General features: G+C 39.9%; 1 protein-coding gene across 3 annotated transcripts in view; it reads left to right on the top strand.

The window, feature by feature from the left end:
* RAPGEF4 (Rap guanine nucleotide exchange factor 4) overlaps positions 1-25,874 on the top strand; it is a 263,351-nt gene that overhangs the window by 12,697 nt on the left and 224,780 nt on the right. The gene's annotated exons all lie outside the window — the stretch shown is intronic.

The raw sequence follows: 25,874 nt of genomic DNA, 5'->3' as shown, positions 1-25,874 counted from the left end.
AAAGGGATAAATTTTGGTTTTTAAATTTAAAATTATAGTTTTAAAAGATATTTAAAAGATGTTTAGTTTTTCATTATTGTAATTTTTGAAGAAAGAGAAAGCTATTCCTAGAGAACTGGTGAGTAGCATGCGGATTTGGAAAAGTACTATTATTTAACCCTTTGCGGTCGTATTAAATTTGGACATGGGTGTCGTACTGGTCGGAATTAATTTCCATTGAAAGAGCAGTGATACATAACATGCACGATTATGAAGGATAAACAAGCTTTATTAATTCTTCTTTGGAACTACGTCACTACTAGTAGAATCACTACAAACGTTATCACTTTCTACGTCAGAGTCAGTATTCAAGGTGCCAAAATAAAACTCTTCATTGTTACTTTCAGATTCGCAGTACACTTCTTTCGGTAACTTTCTTTTTGCCATTTTGGAGTATTATTTTGAAATATCTTAATAAGCGAGAATGCCTAATTTCAGTTAAATGTAATTTGTAAAGCTTTATTTGAAATTCTGCAAAGTATCTCCGAAGCTGGTCGATTTCTTCACTCTCAAAAGGCGACTGACTCGCCACGGTGTTTTGCATGGCGAGTGTGGAACGACTGTGTTTGTTTATATTGAGTTTCGATATCTCCGATTTGCCGGGGCAATGTTTTGGTTCGTGACAAGGTCGCTTAGACACTTAAGAGCTTTCAGAGAAATTATGAACTGATACATGAATGAATAGAGTTAAGATTCGTACGGTTCCTTGCTGTGGTGGCTGAGAGCAGACATACCACGGGAACGGTAAAAAAGCTTTGGTGGCTGAGAGTAGACAAACGACTGCAAAGGGTTAATGAGGTTCTAAGATAGTGAGCGTGTGCTTGTGACTGTAGATGCTGATGGTGGTGTCAACATCCCCATCCTACTGGTGGACTTTGGGTTTTATAATTTAGCCCCTTTACTTTTATCAATGATGAATTTGTCTGGCACCCGCGTGGGGTCAGTATTCCCTAAGACAGACCTCTCAGACAAACGTACCAGAGCAAGAAAATGGTCCGGGATACCTTGAAACTCCAACGATGTCTCATTTTGAGGACTTGTTCATTATCTTAAACAATTTTCTATTATTATTTTACCATCTGTCTTTTGATAATGTTTTTTTATATTGAATTCTTATCACATTCTCCTTGGCAACTAATTAAATGTTATGTCAATATATTTGTAAATTTTTTGTGTTAAAAATTGGAGACAATTTGAGAATAGTAAGTCTCTATGGTAATGTGGGTAACTTGCATGCAGCAGACTCATTGTAAATATTCCCTGGTGGGACTTAACGATCTGATTTGTAGAATTGGGACTACTCTAGTCAGTAACCAGGTTTTACTTTTTATTTACTGAAAAGCATTTAAATACGTAGACCAGGAGACCCTGCTTAATTATTCAGATCATCAGAGCATAGATAGGGGAGCCCTTAATACCAACGGGACCATATAAGAAGGCTGCTTCAGCCAAGGAGGCAGATCTCTGAAGCGTGGCCAAGCTTGGCTGCCCACTGGTTGGATGGGAATAGACTTTTATTGTGCTCTTTCATCTCCCTGTGCTGTCGCTGTTCATTATCAGCTTGTGACTGCACCTTATCTTTCCCTCAATTGAATTTGCATTATCTCTGTTGCTTTGCTTCCTACCTTTTCAGCACTTCGTTGGATATTTGTCTGAACAATTTTAGAGGTTCATTTTAGAATTCAACATTCAACAGATTATGGATATCAAAGTAATGCTCATTTTAAAAAAGGACTTGTGTTTAGATGATTAATATTTTTTTGTCTGTGTCATTAGAAGTCCTAACCTTAAATATCCAAATTGCCAAATGAGTCATGAAACTTCTCAGAAGAGCATACAGGAATCTAAAGTGGACATCACTTAAGCCTGGTGTTATTTTGGGTTATCTGAAAGAAAACCATTAAGTAGTCAAATTGCAAAAATGTAAATAATTTAAAAATAAGCATATTTTATTCATCACTTTGAGGGAAAGAGTATAGGCATGAGGGACAGTGAATAGTAAAAAAATAAAACCAGAGTCTGTAATGACTTTGAGAAGGTTGAAAAGTTATCTAAAAGGGAGCGTCTCCTTTCCATTTTAATTGCATTAACATTGATTTCCTTTTATTTATTGATTTTTCTTGAATTTGTCACCTACTATTGATTTTTAGCTGCCTGTAAAGAGTTTTTGCAGTCAAATTCTGCCACATAAGAATGCCTCTCCAAGTCAAATGGCATTTGAATCTGGACAAGCAACCAAGGCATACAATTGATTTTATGTGCTGAAATCTACTTATTTCTATAGTTATATAGCACCAAACTTTATTGATGGGAGTTTTATCTCATAGGATTTATATTGGAGGAATTTAAAAAGGTTTTTAAAATGAAAAATGAGTAATGCAGGCACTTATAAGGGAAAAGAAAACACTTTTGGAAAAGCCCACTGACATTTAGTTGCTAAAACAGCTGTAGGATAATGCAGCACGACTCCTTGGCATGGCCCGTGACGTGGTTGCTATCCCTGCGTGCCTTTCTCTTCCCTGGGTTTGTGAGAGAAGTTGCAGGCTTGCAGCTGAGAGCTGACAATATGCACGTACCCCCTGCTTCTTTCTGAGGGTGTTACAGGTTGACATGTATTGACATGTCTTTCTCCTTCCCAGAAGGAAATGACAGGAGCTGATGAAAGGTAATGGACTGTGATTTAAATTGTATTTTAATTGGAGCCAAACCAAAGAATTTCTGGTTTATAATTATTGCATTTCTACAAATCCTACCTCTGGGCATCAAAGGTCATATGTTTTTCATGTGTTTTCCTACAGTATTTTTTCTATGAGTATTTCTTTCCTGTTTGAGCTCATACTTTAAGACTTCCTGCCCTAACCGGTTTGGCTCAGTGGATAGAGCGTTGGCCTGTGGACTGAAGGGTCCCAGGTTTGATTCCGGTCAAGGGCATGTACCTTGGTTGCGGGCACATCCCCTGTGGGGGGTATGCAGGAGGCAGCTGATCGATGTTTCTCTCTCATCGATGTTTCTAACTCTCTATCCCTCTCCCTTCCTCTCTGTTAAAAAATCAATAAAATATATTAAAAAAAAAAAAAGACTTCCTGCCTCTTAAAACTAACATTATAGGATGATCATCCTCCTAGGTTATTAAAAATTCTTTGTAAATACAATTTTATTGGCTGAGATCATATGGATCACATGGCTTAAGTTTTTCCTCAGTTGGACAACTAAGACATTTAAAATCATTGTTGCTCTTACCAATACTGTTATAGCCTTATATTACATTTTTAAAAGGCGAAAGATTTATGCGGTCTGAAGAGAAACCAGAGCATCTTATATTACATTTTTACTGTGTTTTAGATTACTTCCTTGGGATAGAGATATTCATAGAACTAAAATTAGTTAATATGTGTGAAGAGATTTAGGATTTTGACACATATCTTAAAATAACTTTTCATCAATACAATAAGATGCTATTATTTATATTTTACAAATAAGGGAACTGAGGTTTGGAAAAGTTAAATTATTTGTCCAGCGTCACATAGCTGTTAAGTGCCAGGGACCAACATGGGGTGAAACACCATTCCCTTTTCACGATAACAGCATTTCAGATATATTCCTGGGGGTATTAATAGATAGTGCAAGGCAAAAAAAAGGCTCATGATAAAAAGTTTGGGAAATGTCAAGTTAAAATTCAGTAAGATCTTTTCAAAAGTGCTCAGAGCCCTAGAAATTACCATAAAGATGCTCTGTGGCTGCAGAACCCTGGAGAACCGCGTGCTGCAGCCCACTTCCTGCAGCTCTCCACTCTCTCACTGCCCTCAACCTCACCCCTGCATGCTCTTTGGATACTTGAGTGCCCCCGGGGTTGCCAGGATGGCAGTCTCCTCTAGCTTTTACCTTAACACTGAGTGAGCTTCCAGGGGCCATGTAAGGAGCCGTTGTTAACCCATTTTGATTTTGCCAGAGATCCCAGGTTGAGTGTATCTGCTCTCCCTCTCTGCCCAGTCTCTTTGGCTTGACATGGCTTCTCTGAGCCCTGTCTTGTACCTCTCTCTCTCTCAGAGGCCAATCTCGTAAATAGGACAAGCAGGACAGACCCCTTGGCACACACCTGGAGGTGGACACAGACTGGTAGGGAGGGCACTGCCCTGTACTTCTCTGTCTTGCATCTGTTTCTTCAGAGCTTTATAGTCAACACTTCCTAACCACTGATAAAAATAATTTGAGCTGATGTGTTAAAGAGTTTATCCTTTGGGGGAACTGTTTGCATTTTAATAAAGGATTCCTAGAGATGTCAAAGTGTTAACCCAGAGGAAATCAGGGTGAAATGCCCACAATAAGAACATCTGCCTGGGGGCTGGGGGCTCTTTCAAGTCATATGGTCAAATGTTTGCTTCTAACCAAGCTCTCAGCCTTCCACACCTACCCAGGACATGCCATTTCCCAAGCATTTCTGTACATCGTTTCTAAATTATAACAACCTCAAGTTACCCGCAGTACTGAAAACCTGCTGAAATCTTAAAGTTGCTCAGGCTGCTCTGGTTTAGAACACAAGGTTAATGTCTGGATGCACAACAAACAAGTGGCCGAGAGCCAAACAGCATAGTTATTTACAGCGAGTCCTTAGTTATCCAGTATCATAAAGAAGTTAATTTCATGCACATTTATCCCAGTCAATCTTTCAAACTTGGTATAATTTAATAATTCTAGTAGAAATTCTATTTTAAAAGTGTATTTTATATGACTGCTTTTCTAAAGCATACCGAATATAAATTTTATTTGGTGATTGGGGCTCAGTGTAGTGACCATAAATTAGTATCCTGCGTTATAATATGGTAATTTTGAAGTATGTGGATTATCTGTTTCAACACCAAATGCCCCCAGTGTTGTGTTTTTAAAGTATATATGGGTTCTGCTTGTTTTTTGTTTTATTTGCCTGACTCTTCCCTAGTGCCCAGCAGCTGTCGCTCCTTGCTTGCGGCCCTCCAGGTGTCTGTTCCGTGTCCTTCCTTTGCACAAACATATCTGCTTCTAATGTTTTGGACGTAGAAACCAGGTTAGCCAAGTGGGTTGGAGCTTTATTTATAATATGTGTGCATGGATTTTGCCCCTGAGGATTTCTCTCCTGAGTAAAGTACATGAATTTCAGAGTTTTCATATTTAAAGGCCTTCATTTTGGTTGCACAGAGCCTTTTAAATGTACTTGCTGCATGATCTTACTTCTATGATTTTTTTCCTTAATCACTGAGATTTCAAGATAAATATCCTCAGAATACTTGAGGCATTACTGTCCTGAGATTAAATTCTTTATTCAACAAATATTCACTGGTTGCTTCTGGTGCTTAGGATTCTTCAATGAGCAAAACAGAAGATCCCTGCTCTCCCAGAGCTTACATTTAGCAGAGGAATTAGATAAAAGACAATAGACATAATAAACAAGTATGTTACATGTTATGTTTGCAAATAATACGTGTTGGGGTGGGGGCGAGGGGCACAATCAATACAAGTAGAGCTCAGGAGTGCTAATGGGAATGATGAAACTTGTACCATAACATAGGTCAGTCAGAATATGGTTCACTGGAAAGTGATTTAAGCAAAAAGGTGAGGGAGTTAACTAAGCCTGTATTTCTGATAAGAATATCCTGGTAATGGGAACCGCCAGTGCAAAGGCCCTGGGATTAATGCATATATGGATGATTGAAGGAATAGTAAGGAGGCTACTGTCTCTAGAGTGAAGTTACCAACTGAAAGATTAGGAAGTCGGAGAATGAGGGCAGATCATGTAGGAAGTAGACAGCTATTATAAAGGCATTGATTTTTACTCTGAATGAAGCAGGGAGTCACTGAAGGGTTTTGCGAAGAGCAATGGCATAACCTGACTTATAGTTTTACGAGATCACTATGATAGCAGTGTTGAGAAGATGCTATGGGGAGGAGGTAATGGCAGAGAAAGGGAGACCTATTAGGAACCTATTGAAGTAATCAGGTAAAAGATGATGGCTTGATCAGAGTGACAGCAGTGGAGATGGTGAGAAGTGGTGGAATGCATTTTGGAGGTAGAACCAAATGGAATGAATTGAATGTGGGAATGTGTGAGAAAGAGGAGTCAAGGATAATTCTAAGGTTTTGGGGCTTGGGCAATTGGAAGGATCATGAGACTATTTGTTATGATGGGGAAGGCTAGAGATAGGGAGTGAGGAATTCAGTTTTGGACATGTTGAGTTTGAGATATCTACTAGAAACCCAATTGGAGATGTTGAATAGAAAGTCAGTACGCAACTATGGGGTTTGGAAGAGCAGTCGGGGCTGGAGATAGAAATTTGGAAATAATTAATATGTAGATGATATTTCAGGCCATGAGGTTGGAGAGCATCAAGGAAGTGAGTGTTAAAGAGGACCACTTTAAGCCCTGCGTCCTCCAACAAGAGTTCATGGCAGGGGGAATAACCAGCAAAATAAGCCATGTGGGAGTGACCTATCAGGTAAGAGGAAAACAGGAATGTGGAATGTGTCTTGAAAGGCAAGTGAAGATGTTTCTGAATATTCAGATAGATCATATCCTGTTGAAACGTTGGGTGCGGGAAGCAGATCTCCCGCTTGTGGGTTCTTGTCTCACGAAGTTTGAAAAATAAAATTCTCGGGCTGAAAGGACTTGTTAGTAAAAGGGTGGAAATTTATTGGAAGCAAATACATACTCCCACATAGGGAGGCGTTCCCAAGCAGGTAACCCACTAAGCTCCTTTTTCCTAAGGTTTATAAATGCTGTAGTTCTTTGTCTCTTCATGTGCCCTTCTAATTGGACCCCTTCCCCATTGGATGATTCTGTGCTTTACTAATTGGTCACTCTCCCAATATTTGAAGAATATCATCTTCAAAGTCCAAAACCCACATGGTGCCCCTCTTCCTCTTTCCCTTATCTTGTAGCATTTCTCTGTCTCCTGTGAACATGTTTCCCTTTCTCCAGCATTTGTCGACATTTCTCTGTCCTCTGTGAAAGTATGTTTCCTTGTTCCCCACACTCGTGATTTTTCTTGATCCTCTGTGAATGTATATCTTCCACTCCCCTTATCCTGTGGCACTTTTCTGTTCTTTGTGAATGTATGCCGTCTGGTGGCTCCAAAGCCCCCCTATGCATTCCTCCCCCATGAACCCTCTTTATTCCTAAGACTTGCTAAACCTGCCTATTTTATCCCTAAAATTCCTTTCACTGTTGACAAAACATTGGAAAGAAGAAAGACCACAGTCTGGGTTTGCATTTGAAGTTTCATATCTTACAGCTGACACTGCTAATAGGTCTAGTTATCCAGCATGGTCGGCATTTGGGTGGTTTGCAGACTCTGTGCCAGGTCTTGGAATGCTGTGAAGACGACGGCAAAAATGAACACAAAAATAAAATTTCTCACAGACAAGGTACAGGGCAGATGCATAACCTGTGGCTTAACTAGAATGAGATCATCCACCTACAATGTGGGTAAACGGGAAAGTTTAGGTACAGAAAGATGAAAAATGAAGGTATAGAGGTGCAGAGGACAAGAGATAGCATAACATGAATACAGTTATGAACACATAGGGTGTTTTTTCTCTGTAACAGATGGAGAAAAGTACAGGGAGTCATTATCACCGTGATAAATACTGAGCAGCAAGGAAGCAAACTATCACAGCTGAGGCATGCAGACTGCTGTGAAACTCAGAAGTGATATTATCAATAAAGCCAGAGTTGGCAAATGATTAACAAATAAACAACATATGGCTCATTGGTTGCCATGTCCCTGGAAACATCTCTCAGGAAAGAGTATGCCTCCGTGAATGAGTTTCTGGTCAGTGCACATTTGCTTTTGATACACATGGCAGTTGTGAAATTGTAACTACCCAGTTTACCTAAGGAAAAATGCTGCTAAAAAGACAATTATGGAGTTCTATTTCTGGACAAATGGACTTAATTCTCCCGATTTCTCTCACTAAATGCAACGGTACATCATGGATATTCTACATGAAACAATCAGAAAAGACTCTGAAAGATGGAGAGAAGAAGATAGACTGGCTTGGGACTTCTCTCTCTGAAGAGTGACAGAGTGGCGAGTTCCCTGAGTTTTCTTTCAGCCTCAGAGATCCCAGATTGGATGCTGGAGTAGATAGCAACTCAGAAATGCGGACAGACAGAAACAAATAAGATGCCTCAAGAAAAGCCTAGCAGGATGGAAAACCTTTTGGATAATAACCGTTCTACTTGAACCAAACACCACAGAAAACATTCACAGCTCAACTCTACCTCCATCAGTGAAGGCCAAGTGTGGAGCCTAAACTTTCCCCCTTGCCTGACTGTAATGAAGCAGCCCTTCCCACCTAGATTTTGAAGCAGCCCTCATAAAAATGCTTCAATGAGCAGTTCATCCAGTTGATGAATTCCCTGCTCTTGAAAGCCCCCACTTATCCAGGAATACATAAATTGTGAATTGATTACGTTGGCTCAGTGTGATATATGGATTAGGCAAAAGTGACCCAGACATTTTTTTTTTACCAGATAATACAAGCAGATCTTTTGAAGGAATTAGTTATACATAATTAATGTTGACTTTTCCACTTTTATGTAAGGAAAAATATTGTCTAGTCGGTTCTTTAATTTTATTTTTTTAAATATATTTTTATTGATTTCAGAGAAGAAGGGAGAAGGAGAGAGAGATAGAAACATCAGTGATGAGAAAGAATCATTGATCGGCTGCCTCCTGCAGGCCCCACACTGGGGATTGAACCTGCAGCCGTGACCTCCTTGTTCATAGGTCAATGCTTAACCACTGAGCCACAGCGGCTGGGCTAGCCTGTCCTTTCAAAAAAACCCTTTTTGTGTTGGTATGTTATAAAATTTTAAATGTATACATATTCATCTTTCCTTTTTTTGGTAGTATTTGGTCAGGCTAAGAAAGAAACTGTATATTAATCAATGGAAATACTACTCAACTTATAAAAAGTATTACTAACTACCATTTCATGATTCACGTCTTTCTTGTTAACCAATAAGCACACTTTATTTCTTTACCTGCTTCCTACACAAAGTTGGTGCCAAGTAAAATTTTATTTGATGGTTGAATAAACATGGAACCTGCAACAGTACCATCCAAAAATCCTGCAGCTTGGGTTCTGGGTTGTGAGCCTCAGGGGAGGATATGAAGTAGCTGTCAGTTCTGAACCCTGAGTATAGTCAGACTTGAGAAGGTGGGGATTTGCCTAGACTGTGATCTGAAAGTCATTTTTTTTTAGTACCATATGTAAATTAGCATTCTTGTCCCTTAATAGTGGGCTTATCATTTCTAATTAAACAAGATATCTTACAAAATTCATATATCCTATAATTTTTTTAGTTCAGTTGAGGAACTGAAATTCTCACTTTTATTTGATCTATGTGTTTATCAAAAACAGATTTAGTGAGGTAGACAGTCATACAATAAAGTACACAGTTATACATTTTGGTAAGGTGTGGCTTATGCATACACTTATGAAGCCATCCCCACAACCAAGTTCGAGAACTATCCATCGCCCCTGCCGGGGTCCAACCCCAGCAGGTCCAGGGGTTCCCAAAGGCGCAGACAGAGTCGGCGAAGAAGGAAGGGCACGGAGACAGTGTTCAGTTGATCATCATAGCCGGATTCTCTTGTCAGGTTCTCCAGTGAAGTTCACCAGGTTCTCCAGGTTCTCCAGTGAAGTTCTGGTTAGGAGCTCCAGCCAAGTTCTGTGTCCATGTTGTCTTGCTAGGTTCTCCAGCCAGGTTCTGTAGCCAGGTTCCCTCGCTAGGTTCTCCAGCCAGGTTCAGTCACCAGGTTCTAGTCAGGTTCTTTTGTCAATTTCTGTAGTCAAGTTCAGTCCAGGATCTATTGCCATGTTCTCTCCAGCAAAGTTCTTCTGTCTGTAGGTTCTGTGTAGGTTCTGTGTCTAGGTTCTGAGTGTAGGTTCTGTCTTCTTCCTTCTGTCTTCTTCCTTCTGTGTTCTAAGTTCTGTGTTCTAAGTTCTGTGTCTTGCTGTCTTGTTACATCTGTATTTATACCAGTTGATTCAATCCTATCAATCTCTATTACAAAGGTTAGGGCGTTTCTTATCTCCATTCCAGGGAGTAAAGATTATGTAGCTTAAGCATGATTGTTCGTAGTTAAAGTGATTAATTACCCACCTGGCACTTAGTTAAGAGGTTTTATTCCCTCCCTAACTTCAGGGGAAAATCCCTATCTGGGGAAACAACCTTTCTCAGAGACCTTGGTTAAAACACATAGTGCCAAGAAGGTGAGCAAACATATTAAGAACAGTATGCGATATATGCCAGGTCCCTTGAAACAGCAAGCATGGACCGGCTCCCGGCAAACGCCCCTAATTCTTCAGGGCCTCTTTATGTTCTTTGCCTGCAGCCTCTCCCCACCTTGTCTTATTCCCAAGCAATAGCTCTTCTGCATTTGTCACTAGAGATTAGTTTGCATTTTCTAGAATTTCATATAAGTGGAATCATTCAATAGAAAGAAAAAGGAAAGTTGGCAACATGACCACTTATTGCCTTTGTTTTCTGAGAAAGAAAAAAAAATGTTCCATGGGGTTCCATTTTCAGCTTGTTTTTCTGTTTAGGCAATTTTTCCTTTCTGAGTAATCTCATGTTCCTCATGGATTCAGCTGACAGGTATTTCTGTTGACTCCCAAGTCTGAATCTCCAGCCCAGCTCTGCTGACCTTCAGGCTTCCTGATAGTTCTGTCATTTCTTGTTAAGGTATATGCTGTTAGAGAACAGACTGATAATGCCGGGGACCGGGGGTGGGGTGTGGGGGGGGGGGGGGTTTGGGGTTTGGGGGGTGGGGAGGGCTGGGTGAAAAAGGTGAAGGGGTTAAGCAAAAAACCCCCACAAAACCCTTCATAGACACAGACAACTGTATGGTGATTACCAGAGAGAAAGGGGAGGGGAGTAGAAAAGGGTAGGGATAAATGGTGACAGAAAAAGACTTGACTTTGGGTGGTGAACACACAATACAATATACAGATGATGTATCATAGAATTGCACACCTGAAACCTATATCACTTTATTAACTAATGTCAGCCCAATAAATTCAATAAAAATACTTTTTAAAGGTAGCAGAAAAAAAGATATATGCTGTTGAAAATTCATGACCAAGTTGTATTTGTTTTTAACCCTCAGTTCCTGTCCATGTGAGTATGTTTGATGTATCTATATATATAAGAGCCTAATATGCAAATCGCCCCCTTGGGAGTTCAACCGGGAGACTGATCGCTTGCTGTAATGTGCACTGACCACCAAGGGGTGGTGCAGAATGAAGGAAGGCCCCAGCCAGCAGCCGGCAGCCGGGAAGGGAAGTCCCAACTGGCAGCTGGAAGGAAGGCCCTGGCCAGCAGCCAGAAGGCCCCGATCAGCTCTGATTGCCGAATTTCGTGCACCAGGCCTCTAGTACCATTATAAGTATGAAGGGGAACATTTCTCTTCCTGCTTTTATCCAGCCGCCTGATAAACATGTTAATTTCTGTCTTTCAGCCAGTTCATCCATGCTTCCTGAGCACAGTGCAACTTGTTGTTGGATGGAATTATTTGATAAGACTATTTTTTCAGCTTGTCTGCCTCTTTTTTGGCCAAAATATGTGGACATAGCTAGGCAGTGTTTTTTACCACATTTTCTTCTAATCTATGAGTTTTACCTCCAAGACTATTCTGAAACCATCTTCAAGGAAAGCTACAAGCAATTTCTGCATTTTCTTTCCTTCTTAATTGCCCTGCTTGGAGCCAAGTCTGTAGTCTTTAGCTACAAAAAAAAATAAAAAAAAATTCTGGCACCTTTACTTCAAGATGTGCATAATTGGCTTTTGGATATTGTTACAAGAATCATAGTTTTGTATTGTTATAGTTCAGGATTTTCCCACTCAAGATATAAAAAGATTTGGGCTCATTTGTAGCTCCACATAGATAAAACTTCTATCTGAAATAAACATAGAAACACATCCAATTCTTTTTAAATCCAGTTTTGTGTGTACCACCAAACAACTGTCTCTGGTCTGGGTTTGCCAGCATCTTCAACTGTTGGGTTCATTGTAGGTAGCATAAAGGCGGACATTAGGTGCTATGTTGTTCAGTGATTCGTGTTGTTTTGATGCAGGAGTTTTTTATTGTCCCGGACAAAATGTGTGCACTGCATGTGCACAGACAGGCCCAAATCTCTGTTAGGTGAAAGCTTGGGAGCTGTTAAAGTCAGGGAGCTCAGTTAGAGGAATGAATGCATTAGGAGACAGTCATTCCTACAAGAAATGCATTGCTATTTTAAAATGCAGAGAGGAAAAGTACATCTATCATTAAAAAAACCTCTTAGTTTTGATTGGTGTTTGTTATAGAGATTTTCACTAAAACTGAAAATGGAGCTATTTATATAGTCTCATGCTTGTAAACAAACCACTTGATTTATCACTTTTTTTTAAAGCAATTTCAGTAGGAAGTAGTTTGTGGGAGCCAGTAGATTTTTTTTTTTTTTTTTTAGCCAACAGGAAAAAAGAAAAAGCTTCTATGGATTCATCAAGAAATCACACTTTCTGGCAGGAACACTTGGGCGGAAAAGTGCCAGCTGGACGCGCTGGTGACGTTAGCATCATCAATTCTCGCCAAAGACGCTGCTCATGGTTCCGCACTGCAGTGCTGAGGCCGGGGATTCCCATCTAACTCCGAAGAAGCAAATGCGCAGCATTTTTACTGCACAAAAAAATATTTATGACCTACTGGTTTGCATGCAAAAACTGGACATGGGCCAAGATGGAAACCAGAATATTCATGTGATAAATTCTTTGAAAAAGTAAAAAAAGGCAAAACTTTTCTTCTCAAAAATCTTTCTGTAAAAGTGATGCTCTGGGCAGAGCGCCCTGTTTACTCTGCAGCCCTCCTGCATTCTCTCGCAGTGCTGAATACCGCCGGGGATACTTTAAAATATAAGTATGTCCTCATTATTGCAATGGGACATACTTATACTACACAATTCTTCATCCTTCATCTGAAATTCAAATTTAAATGCTGTCCTGTATTTATATTTGCAAAATCGGGCAACTCTGGGCTTACCATGCTTTTCACACAAAGAATGATCTTTAAGGAGATCCACTTTAATAAGATGCTATGACTAACCCAGGGGTGGGCAAACTTTTTGACTCGAGGGCCACAATGGGTTCTTAAACTGGACCGGAGGGCCGGAACAAAAGCATGGATGGAGTGTTTGTGTGAACTAATATAAATTCAAAGTAAACATCATTACATAAAAGGGTACGGTCTTTTTTTTTTTTTTTTTTTAGTTTTATTCATTTCAAACCCTGCCGGGCCGTAGTTTGCCCATGGCTGGTCACTAACCACAGGTAGTTGGACTCTTTAAGAGGGTGGCACTAATTAAATGCAAGCTTAGTTTTTGTTGGCATTGTTGGTGGTGGCGAGGAACACAGGTGTGTATGTACTGCCACTTTTGTTTGCTTGTTGAGCAGGACATGCAAATCTGGTATGGCTGAGCAGCTGGAGGGAACATAGAGGAGAAGCTGAGAGCTGCTACTGGCTGGTCCTCCTCTTCTGCCTTCCCTGAGGCTGTGCTCGGCCTCTTTGCTACGTAAACAGTGAACCAATAGAGAACATTCAGAGTGGCTCTCAATTGTCAGCCTGCCTGGGGCAGTCACACTTCTCTAGGTGGCCCCTGATTAAATATGTTGGGTAAGAGTCCAGTTCTCAGCCACCCCCACTGACCTTGAGATTGGGTGGAAGTTACTAAACATCTCCAACCTCTGTTTCCCCATCTGGCAATACCTATCTTATAAGGCTATTGTAGGAGTAAACGAGTTAATATGTGTAAATCATGTACATTGATTGGCCACTAATAAGACCACAATAAATGCCAGCTGCTATTTTTACCATAATTCCCTAAACATGGTACTAACTGGGTTACGCCATAGTTGTTTACCTAAGGCAGTGGTTCTCAACCTTCTGGCCCTTTAAATACAGTTCCTCATGTTGTGACCCAACCATAAAATTATTTTCGTTGCTACTTCATAACTGTAATGTTGCTACTGTTATGAATCGTAATGTAAATATCTGATATGCAGGATGGTCTTAGGCGATCCCTGTGAAAGGGTCGTTCGACCGCCAAAGGGGTCGCGACCCACAGGTTGAGAACTGCTGACCTAAGGGAATTTCTTATTTGAATGTACACAGTTTGAGAAAGGGATCCCTCCTGTTCATCTTTTATCCACAGCGTTTGGCATGTGACATTCAGTAGGCACTGCACTGGATGAATGTCTGTTGAGTTGAAGAATGTTGACATCTACTGTCCCATGGATTTAGGAAATAAACTTTGATTGGGTCCTGAGCAGTCACACTTATAGAATTAGTTCTCTGGGCCAGAACTTTCCAACTGAAGTGCAGTGTTGTTAAACCTGAGAGACTGAGCCCCTTAGCCTTTGGGTGGCCTGAGTTTCCATGGTGGCTTGGGAATGAGACATAGTTTATCCCAGTAATTTTCTATGAGTGCCAGGACTTTAAAAAGATTGGGAGGCACTGTTCTAGGCTGAAATGTAAAATGTTTGGTTGTCACTAAATAGTACATGCAGTTTGTTTTTGAAAAAACAATAAAACAAAAACATACCACAGGTTTCAGCTAAAGATTGGAAAGATATACATGAATTGAGTGTATTTGAGGAGGTTGTAATTGTGGGTGATTTTTTGCCCTAATGTTTTCCTAAGTACATTTTCTATAATTAAGAGAGGATAAACTTTCATAAGTGTTATTTAAAAAATATTTTAGCCCTAGTTGGTTTGGCTCAGTGGATGGAGCGTTGGCCTGCGGACCGAAGGGGTCTGTGTTCGATCCCAGTCAAGGGCACATACCCGGGTTGTGGGCTTGGTCCCTAGTAGGGGGCATGCAAGAGGCAGCCAATCAGTGATTCTCTCTCATCATTGATGTTTCTATCTCTCTCTTCCTCTCCCTTCCTCTCTGAAATCAATAAAATATATTTAAAAAATATTTTAATGTTATTTTTAAATGTTAATTTATATGCACCTGTAAATAAACTCCTAACAATGATGTAAAGTAGATACAGTTGTTATATTTTGAACAATAGAGCAGACTCAGTGAAGGTTAAATAAAAGCTCACATTTAATCTGTGAAGAAAAATGTCATTTCTCAAGGGGAAATAAAAAGCTGTCCATCCAGTAGAAGCTAAAAACTGTTGAAATTTGGATACCTATATAAAGGGAACTTTTGAATTCAGGGAATAAAAATAAATACATTTAAAATAGAGTAAAAAGTTATTTTACTAGGAAAATTTATTTATGAAATGAATGTCATGAATCAGTGATTCACTAAAGGCTTAATTTGTTTGTTGAATAAGTATGTGAAAAACCAAGTATCTACTATGTGCCAGGCACTGTACTAGGCAACCAAAAATGCCAGACGTAGTCTCTGGGCTAATGTTGCCCAGGGCCTGGGGAAGAGTCAAATTTGTTTTCTTATCAAACATTTTGTGCCGTTGGTCTTGTTCCAGCATCTGGAAGGGGTTCAGGAATCTGGAGAAGGCACTGTGTGTAAATTAATCAAGAGTCCAGAGATGAAACATAAGTTTGGAAGGCATTTTGGGGAGCCAGAGAAAACTTAGCTAAAGGAACTAAGTTCTCCTTGTCTCTGGACCCCTTGCTTTTTATTAACACAAATTGTCCTAAGGCAAAGTAGATACACATCAAAGGGTAAGGTTTGGTATACAGAATCCATTGTCAGATTGGGGGAAATGCCTACGGCTGTTCAGGTGTTTGGCCAGCAGGAGGCAATAATCTAATAATGTAGATTGAAATGCCCTCAGCTGTCTGGCAGCAAGCAATCATTTCTGCATCCTTTTCAGGTTTGGGGAAATGCCCTCAGCCATTTCCAGATGGTTCAGCCCTGCTGACATGCTGGAATTGGCTTCTGGCAATTTTGTGTTCTTTATTTTTTTGTACTGGTTATGTTACAAGCCCAGGATTACTAATTCATCATAAGGACCTGCTTTCTGAATCTGCTCAGCACCCATGTCTTCCAGGAAATGTCAATATCCACTCTGATCTCTTTCTTGGATTTAAATTCATTAGGTTGACTTCCATCTGGGTGGTTGGATTGTTCTCCCTTTCATTTAGTAGTTTTGGTCTACTCAGAAATGTAGTGCCAGTTCTTGTACATTTACACTGATTTTTAAAGATCATTCCTGTTGGCTTGGATTTTTCTTTCCCATAAACGTTTACAGGTGCCTGAAAAATCCAGATCTTTTACTGTATCAGATGATTTGTTAATATTAGAAGGAATCAGTAATGCAAACAAGTGATCATGCCACATGAGTAACAAACCATAATTATGAACACACATAGGGCGTTTACTATTATAATCAATTAAAGCTACAATAGAACTGATCTGGCACCTTTCATAATTTACATATTTGTTCTTGGACAGCATTGTAATTAGGGACAAATGCTTCCTAGGATGTTCAAATAAACCACTATAATTAGTATTACTTTCATGCCATCAAGCCACATTTTTCAGTTGTCCTGATTCCATGTACCCTTTCATCATCTTCACACACCTACTGAGGCTTGCAGATGAGAAAAGCCAAAGGTCAGGAATCTTACTCATCAAGAGCTGGGGAGCCCTTGTCCTCCCTGTCTCCCTGCCCCAGCCTTGGGAGTCCCTGTGTCCTCTTCCTGCGCCTCGTCCGCCATCCCAACCCCCCTCTCCAACACCAACACTTTTTCCATGGGAGCTGAATCCTGCTCAGCCTCGCTGCTCTGGAGCTGGGGACTAAGGCAGCAGAGCGCTAGCTCCAGAAGAATGGGGGTTCCCTGGTGACATGGGGAGGGAGGCACACTGACCGCATAATCACCGTACAGTGAGTGGGGGAGTGGGCTGTGAATTGTACAAATTGGCTCCATACCCCTGGGATGCAGGAGATTACCTGCAGAACAGTGGAAGGAGAAAGGGTAGCCCAATAAGGTACGTGTGTAATTTGTGGTCTAAGTCAGGATACTTCTGAGAGCGAATGGTGGCACTGTTACTGGTTTCACTGGGACTGTCGGATAAGCCATGGCTGTCCTGGACTTAGTGTCCCCTTACTTCTAAGTGGGCCCTGGGCAAAGAAGAAGATGAGCATATAGATGTGATTGTGTAAGTGTGATGGAAATGAAGGCTGCATGATATTGTAAAAAGTATGATCTATGGAGCCCTAAAGCTCTGTTCTAATTAATCTCCATACCTTTTGCCCCCTTCTCCTTTAGTTCATTCCTTGCTAGAAGACGAATTTTCTAAAATAATGGCTCTAATTCTTTCAGTCTCCTTGAGCTCTCTGCTGACCCATGTAATTAGCAGAATGCAGTCTGCCCCTCACTGGCTTGCATTCCAGTCCCGTCTCAGGCTCATTGCTCAGCACTCCAGACCATTGGAACTACTGGCTTCTCCTGGCCTGTCATTTCCTACTTCTGTGCCTGTGATTATGCCTTATCATCTTCTTGCCTGGAAATCTTCTACCCTTTGTTTGTGCTTATACAATTTCTGCCCACTCTTCATGGCCCAGTTCAAATTTCAACTAAAATGCTGTGGAAAGTGGAAAATTTGAAGAAAAAAGTCCTCTGTAAAGATTTTTCTCCTCATTCTTGCTTCCTCTAGCTCTGAACTCCCAGGAGTCTTTATATAGACGTCTGTGTACATTTACATGGCCCCATATGACTGCTTTCACCCTTGCATTACCATCATTCAGACAGAGGTTGATCAGAAGTTGTTTTAGGGCAGAATCAAAGTCCTTCCTGTGACTCTCAAAGAACCTTTTAATTGTACTTTGCACGCGGTAGACATCCAACAGATTTGTTGAATGACAGAGGCTAGAGACTGAAATTCAGAATTGTGATGCTCTTTATCTCTGCTTAGGTGAAAACATGGTGGGGCAAAGATATTTCCTGTTTTGTTTGCTCGGAGACTTGAGACTGGGATGGGTGTGGGGATCTGATTCTTGCTGGCACTGAGGAGCGACTTCCTGTTCCTCACAGCAGGACTAAGAGGTGGACCAGCTTCTGGCTTTTAGGAAGTCGGTTATATGCTCTCAAACTAGAGCTGTCTTCAGCATAGATGGAAAGTCACAGTATCTGTTTACCAAGTGGACCATACGTGACTGTAACAAGGTTCCCTTTCTGATATCGACTTTGGCCAGCCACTGCCCCTTAGGGAACTGTCTCTAGGTATCTTATTGCTTGGGTAGTCATAATTGCTGGATGCAATAATTCAAACCTTGCCTGAAACTATATGCAAGGCCAGCTTTCTTTTTATAGCATTCTACACTCCAGCCTACCAAGCCTGGACTATTAATTCTGATAATTTTGAAAACCAAAATGACTAACAGTAAAAAGAAAGACTGTCAAATTGAATCTTCATCCTTAACTAATCACAATCCCTGCCATATGTCCTTGGCACAAATCATGTTGCTGCCTGGGGCCTTTCATTCTCTGCACTGAGGCGTGCTGGAAATTTGTGTTGGAGAGAACTGCTCTTGCCATTTTACACTCTGAAGGGGCATAAGAATGAAATTCAAGGCATCTGTTTTCCTTGGCATTTGTAGTGTTGGAATTATGGAAATGAGATGTCTTAGTGGGTGGGTATGACAAAAGGTTTTAGTGTACCAAAAATTTACCAAAAATCATATTCTCTATTAGCCAACTCTAGTTTTATTAACAATCTACTCACTATTAAAGCCGGGGCACTGTGAAGGAAAAGAGAATTTGACAATATCTTAAGAAATACATCCTACTGTGCCCTACCTAATCTTTACTTTATCAATAATTTTTAGCTAATAAGGTCCTATACTGTATAATCTTTAATTTATAGGCCATATCCAGTTATACAGAGAACATCATTCCTGGTTGGCATTTTGACTTAGCAATAGATCTGGAAAAGTCCTGTCCCATTTTGGTTAAGATATTCAGGTTCTCAACTAACTCTTTGACATAAAACCATGATTTATTTTTATTTCTTGGCTCAACATATAACTCCTCTTCTGGACATCTAAAGATGGACAGAATCTAAAGGTGGACTTTTCTAACGATGGACAGAATCTCGAGGATAATTTAGCCCCATGACTTCCTTTCAGATATGAGGAAGCCAGTCCCCATATTGATCAGTAGTTGTTTGAAGGTAGAATCCAGGAAGATTAAGCAACTTGCTAGTTAGTGATAGTGCTAAGCATAAGTCACATAGTATCACTTCTGTCATATTCTGTTGGTCACAAGGGCACCTAGATTCATGAAGAGAGAAATAAGTCCCATTTTTTGATGGTGATAATAACAAAGCACTTGTGGCCATTTTTAATTGACCATACTCAAAGCAGAAGTTTTATTTCATAACATTTTAGACTCTTTGGGATATTATCTGCCTTTTAGTTAGAAAAACTTCAGCCATTTTTTTTTCTTCAAATATTTTTTTCTTCCTCATTTTCTCTCTCTTCTCCATATGGGACTTCAATTTTATGTAGATTAAGTCCTCTTGATATTGTCTCACAGGTCATTGAATCTCTGTTTATTGTTATTTTTATTATTATAAAATTATTAATAATATTATTGTATTTCTTCTGTCCATGCTATAGTTTAATTTTTTACTGCTTCTACTAATGTTCATTAATATTTTTTCTGCAGTGCACAGTCTATCTTAAGCTCATCCAATGAATTTTTTTCTTTTCATATTTTGTCTTTTTCAGCTTTAGAATTTCCATTTGCTTCCTTTTTAAAGTAACCATTCTTATTCTAATCTTTTAAGATCTTTAAACATATTTATAATAACTGTTTTTAAAGTCCTTGTTTGATATTTTTAACATCTGTCATCACTGGGTCTGTTTCTATTAACTTTTTTTCTGTTTATGAGCCACATTTCCCTGTTTCATTGCTTATCTAGCAATTTCTGATTGTATGCTAGACATTGTGATGCTGTGATATTGAGAATCTGGATTTTGTTTCTTTAAAGAATGTCATCTTCTACTTCATAGGCAGTTAACTTACTGGCCAGTCAGCTTGCTTTTTACTGAAGCTTATTTGTAAGCTTTTTTTAGGATAGGTCTAGATCTTGGGCTAACATGGCATTTTGGGAGTCTCAGTTGAATGTCCAGGGTGGTCAGGGCAGTCTGTGTACTCTGGCTGTCAGAGATGCTATGTATTGTGTGACCTTTAGAATTTCTGTTCAGCTTACACTCCCCTGGTACTCTCCATGATGTCTTTAATTTATTTATTTTAAACCTAGCTGTTCATGGAAAACCTTGCATCTTGCTGTTGGTGCCCCTGCTTGGGGACAATTTGAAGAAACCACAGAATAAGTGGATTAAAATGCTAAGTCAATGTTTTGATTTGAAAGTAGTATGTAAGTATAGCATTGAAATGAGTGGTGGTTAGATTATTCACAATAGCCAAGATATGGAAATGACCTAAATATCCATTGATGTTTCTTTCTCTCTCTTCCTCCTCCCTTCCTCCCTCTCTCCCTTTCTAAAAATCGATGGAAAAAATATCCTCAGGTGAGGGTCAACAACAACAACAAAAGATGGTAAGGCAGACTTTATTCCAGACAATAGATATAGGGACCACTATAATACGACTTTACAGTGGGGAAGAGAGGTTGGGCTCAACTCCATATACAGCATGGGAAGGTGGGCATTTATAGCCAAGCAGTAGGGTTCAGGGGGGAGGGAAAGTTACTAAGAGGAAACTTCAGGGGTGAAGGGGCTTCTTTTTAACAGAATTCTTGCTGAAGACAGGCCAGGGTGATCAGACATCACCAGGGGGATAGTGGAGGATGAGCAACCCAATCAGATATTGTGGGTGGTCAGGTATTGTGGGTGGGGGCAGGTGGAGGGTTCTGGTTAAACTGACTTAGCAGGGTTCTTGCTAGCATTAGATTTTATAAGGAGGTGTACAGATGGGTCCAACAGAAGGTTCAAAAACCTGACTAAAGTTTGGGCAACAAAGAACCTTTGTTAGTCTGTGTGTGTGTATGTGTGTTTGTACATATGTATCTGTGTGTCTGATTTTTGGATGTATGTGTGTGTGTATGTATGTATATCTGATGTGTGTGTGTCTGTGTGGTAGGGAGTGGTTGGTGGTAGGAAACTCAAGAAGTGGAATTATTAGAACAGGTCTCTAGTGAGTGTGGCCATTTTTAGGATTAAATGGCTAACCAGTGGTATCAATGTAGTTGTAAAAAGAGAAATGAGAAAGAACTAATCTTAGGGAGAGTTTACAGTAATGCCTTCGTGAAGTCTTTGTAGAACTTTCATTCATAAATGATGTCTGTTTCTCCTCTGAATTCCCATTTCCTTTATCCTATCTTAACTGTGCTTCTTACCACATTTCATCTTGATAATTGCTGTACATATACAATTCTCCCTGATTCAATTTTAACTTCCTGGGTGCAGGAACCATGCTCTTTTTTTTTTTTAAATTACCTTGAGGGCTTTATTCTCCTCTCATATAGATACTCAGTAAATATTTACAGATTGAATGAATGTATTTTCATTATCTTTTTTCTGGCTGTTGTTGACATTGTTAGGAAAACTTGTCATTAGTAAAGAGTAAACATTTCAGTATTCTAAGTGGTTAATAATCATAATTAAAATAACATATAAGTGGTAAATATATTGAGTTGCAAAGACTTTTGATGGATCCATGCCGTCACTGGTGTTATAAGTACACATGATTTTAGTATACTAATACTCACGTAACCTCTGCATCAAATGTTTCTGCATTTAAAATTAGGTTCATCAAACCTGCTTCATTTAACAAGTTGATAAAAAACTTCAAAGCCCTTTGAAAAGTTAATAGTGTTACAAAAAGGCCAAGATTGTCAAATACATAGTGTTTGAGATCTTACTGTTGTTATAATAGAGAAAAACATCCATGCACACCTATCTATAAAGTCTTCAAAAGGCACATGAGAATTCTAGTATGTTTTGAAGAACTTTAATCATTGCTTTTGTTAGACACTTATTTTAAAACATCTTTGTGGCTAATAATGATGATGATGATGAAGATGATGGTACTAGTAATAATTTCTCTAGCCTTTTATAATTTATAGAATTCACATGTATTGTCTCAGATTCAACTGTTCATTAGGGGAAGGGACTAGCTCTTTATTACCCTAAGTTACTGCTAAAACAAAACGAACAAACTTGTGAGTTCTATCCCTGGTCAGGGCACATACAAGAATCAACCAATAAATACATAAATAAGTGGAACAACAAATCATATATCTCTTTCTCTCATCTCTCTTTCTCAAAAAAAAAAAAAAAATGAAAACGAACAAACTGTGAAGTCATTTTAATGCAAATATATTTAGTTAACGTGAAATTAATTTACTGACCTTCAAAAGACATATTGAAATTTATAAAATACATTCTAAACTAAAATAATGTTATCTGCCAGCTACAATTGAACTTAAAATTTAAAAATGACAAGGGAAGTAGTTGAGGAAATTGAGCATTACATACATTCCTCAAGAAGACAGTGCTGTTAAGTCTGTTCTTGTTGTCCATTCTTGGCCGAGTTCATGACCATGGAGAGGCAGCCGGGCAGAGAATAGAATAGTCCTGCTCTCACTTTCCCTTTCCTTTTTGCCTACTTCCTTCACCCTCACAGGTCTGACAGTTGGTTGTGGGTGTCCATTGTCCCATGAGGGCCCTCAGAGCTTCTACAGGATTTAGCACTCAATAATAACAGAACACAAAATAACACATCAGCATGGGGGAAATATACAATAACCATAAAATCAACAGAAATCTTTCCCCTTAGATGACCTGCTGTTTAGGGATATAATAATCAATATTTGCAAGCACTGTGCTGTGGGAAGGGCCACCCCCTCATCAGTCAGCTGAGTGAAAGAGCTGAAGAACCCTGAGGGGAAAAAACTAAAAGCAGGAAAACAGTGATTTCAGTGGTTTATAAAAAATAAAACCCAATAGTATTTACTGAATGAATGAATGAATAGATGAATGAGAGTATCTTCAAGAAGACAATATAGGGTGCCCCCCCAAAATGTGTATACGCTTTAACAACTGATACCTCAAATTGGAGAAAATGAAGTGTATTTTAAACACTGCCTTTATAATTATTCAGAGTGTGTGTATACATCTTTTGGGACACCCTATATTTGCATGCAAGAAATGTGAAATAATAACACATAATGAAGTTGATGCCAAAAAATGCTATCAGTTGGATTTCAGAGATGAGAGAGGATGTTGTAAGGAAAAGTTCCAGGCGGGCAGTGAACACACAAGCAAGTGAGTCAGCATGAGAAAATAACTACGTGTCTGTATTAGTTTTCTATTGCTGTGTAACAAATGACCACAAACCGAGTGGCCCAGAACACCCTTACCACCTTGCCTTGCCATGGGCAGGAGCCTGAGCATGGCTTGTCTGAGTCTTCTGCTCAGAGTCTTAAAGACTGAAATTAAGGCGTTGACTTGGTGTTCCTTTCTGGGGCTTGGAGACCTCTCCCAAGCTCACATGATTGGTGGTAGAATGCAGTTCCTTGAAATTTTAGACCTGGGGTCCCTGTTTTCTTGCTGGCTGCCAGCCAGGGACCTCACACATCCTTCCTCTGTGGCCTCCTTGCAACATGGCAGCTTCCTTCTTCAAGGCCAGCAAAGGAACCTCCCACTTCTTCCATCCTCTTTCAAAGGACTCACTGGATTAGGTCAGGCCCACCCGAGAAAGAAGTTTCCCTTTTGATTCACTAAGGTCAACTGATTAGGGATCTTACACAATTAAAACAATTTTTTATATTTTTTTCAGTTACAGTTTACATTCACTATTATTTTTGTATTAGTTTCAGGTGGGCAGCATAGTAGTTAGACAATCATATACTTTACAAAGTGTTCCCCCCAATATTTCCAGTACCCGTCTGTCACCAGATATAGTTATTACAGTATTATTTACTATATTTCCCATGCTGTACAAGGGGTCTTAATTACATCTGTGAAATCTCTTTACCTTTGTCATATACCTAACATAATCACGGGAGTGATATAGCTCCACTTTTTCCATGTTCTTCTGACTAAAAGCAAATTACAGCTTCTGTCCATGTTCAAGGGGATTATGCAAGGGTGTGGGCCATTGCTGGTCACCTTCGAGTCCTGCCTACCAGTATCTTCTTTTGTAAATGATTCTTTTTTGTAAATTGTCTGAACATGTTTAAAAGTTAAATTTTTAAAAAGTGATTTAAAGAATGGTCTCTAGGTGTCAGATGTCAGGCTAGAAAAATAACTTCTCTGACATTAGAGCTTTTACTTGCGCTTACTTAGGGGACCAGCTGTGGAAGGGGAGTGGAAAGGAATGAGTTATAATTAGAGAAACCCACCTCATCATTCTGATACACTGCGAGAGCTTCCTAACTGGCCTCTTGGTGGCTGGCCTTTCCTCTCTCCCATCTGCCTCTACTTGCAGTCAAGGTGATCTTTCCAAAATGCACATCCAATCATGTCACTACTGCTAAAATTACTTCTGCTGACTATTAGATGGAACCCAGCTCTCTAGCCTCCTGGGAAAGGACTGCCATGCTGTTCAGCTTCATGTCCTAACACAGGCTTCACATGCCTTTCATTCACATGCAACGGAGGCAGTGACAGTAGGGGTATGAGGAGGGGGCAGATTTGAGAGACACTGAGCAGGTAGAATTACTTGGATGTGATGAGGGAGGTTGAGCCTGCTTCATGCATGGAAATAAGGAGTGCAGGTGCAGTAGCAGATGTGAGAGAGAAGATGAATCCAGTTTGAGGTCATGGTAGAAAATCACTCCAATGGACATGCTTGACCCTCTACTGGGTGCTGTGGGATCTGTAAAGGAAGCGCCAGGCATAACCTCTATGGAGATAAGAATCTATGCGGCATTCAGAAATTATGGATTCACAAGAGAAGAAGGGCAATAGAAGGATTATCCCCTGGGTTAGATTACAGAGGTTGGGTAGGTAAGATATTAATAGCTGAGTGGAATTTTCCCTACTCCCTGAAGTACCCAATAAAAGCAATGACAGATAACATTGCTTTTCATTGTGTCTATGGTTTCAATGTTTAGACACCAGATGAGGAATTCTGAAACACCAGCTAGGTGTCCTGCAATTTAAGTCAATTCCGACTCTGTCTAACTGAAGGTAGCCTTAGATCCACAAAAGTACCCCCCACTCTCACTCTTTAGATGCCAATCACAAGACCAAGTTGTCACGTGTGCTTCTGACCAATGGGCCATAAATCGAAGAGGTTCCCACCACGTCCTCCTCGGGTTTGATTAATTCGCTGGAGTGGCTCACAGAGCTCAGGAAAACAGTTCACTTCATTTTTTTATTTAAAAAAAATTACCAGTTTTTTAATAAAAGGATATAATTCAGGAAAATCCAGATGGAAGGGGTACATAAAGCAAGGTATGAGGAAGGGCACGAACTTCCTTGTTCTTTTTGTGCGCACCACTCTCCCCAAATTTCCACATGTCCAGAAAGCTGGAAGCTCTCCAAACCCGGTAGTTCAAGGATTTTTATGGAAGCTTTATTATATAGGCATGGTTGATTGAATCATTGGCTTTGGTGATTGAACTCAATCTTCAGCCTCCACCCCCTCCCCAGAGGTTGGGAAGTAGGGCTGAAAGTTCCAACCTTCTAATCACTTGGTGGTTCCCCTGACAACCAGCTACCATCCTTAGGTTATTTAGGGGCTTTGCAAAAGTCACCTCATTAATGTAAACTCAGTTGTAGTTGAAAGGGCCTGGTTATGAGTAACAAGGCACCCGTTCCACCTTCATGGCTCTGAAGCATTTCAGGAACTGAGGACAAA

The sequence above is a fragment of the Myotis myotis genome, unplaced genomic scaffold (genome assembly GCF_014108235.1).
Source record: "Myotis myotis isolate mMyoMyo1 unplaced genomic scaffold, mMyoMyo1.p scaffold_m19_p_8, whole genome shotgun sequence".
NCBI lineage: Eukaryota > Metazoa > Chordata > Mammalia > Chiroptera > Vespertilionidae > Myotis > Myotis myotis.
Note: the sequence above shows the minus strand (reverse complement) of the source record. Positions and strands in the feature narration are given on the sequence as shown.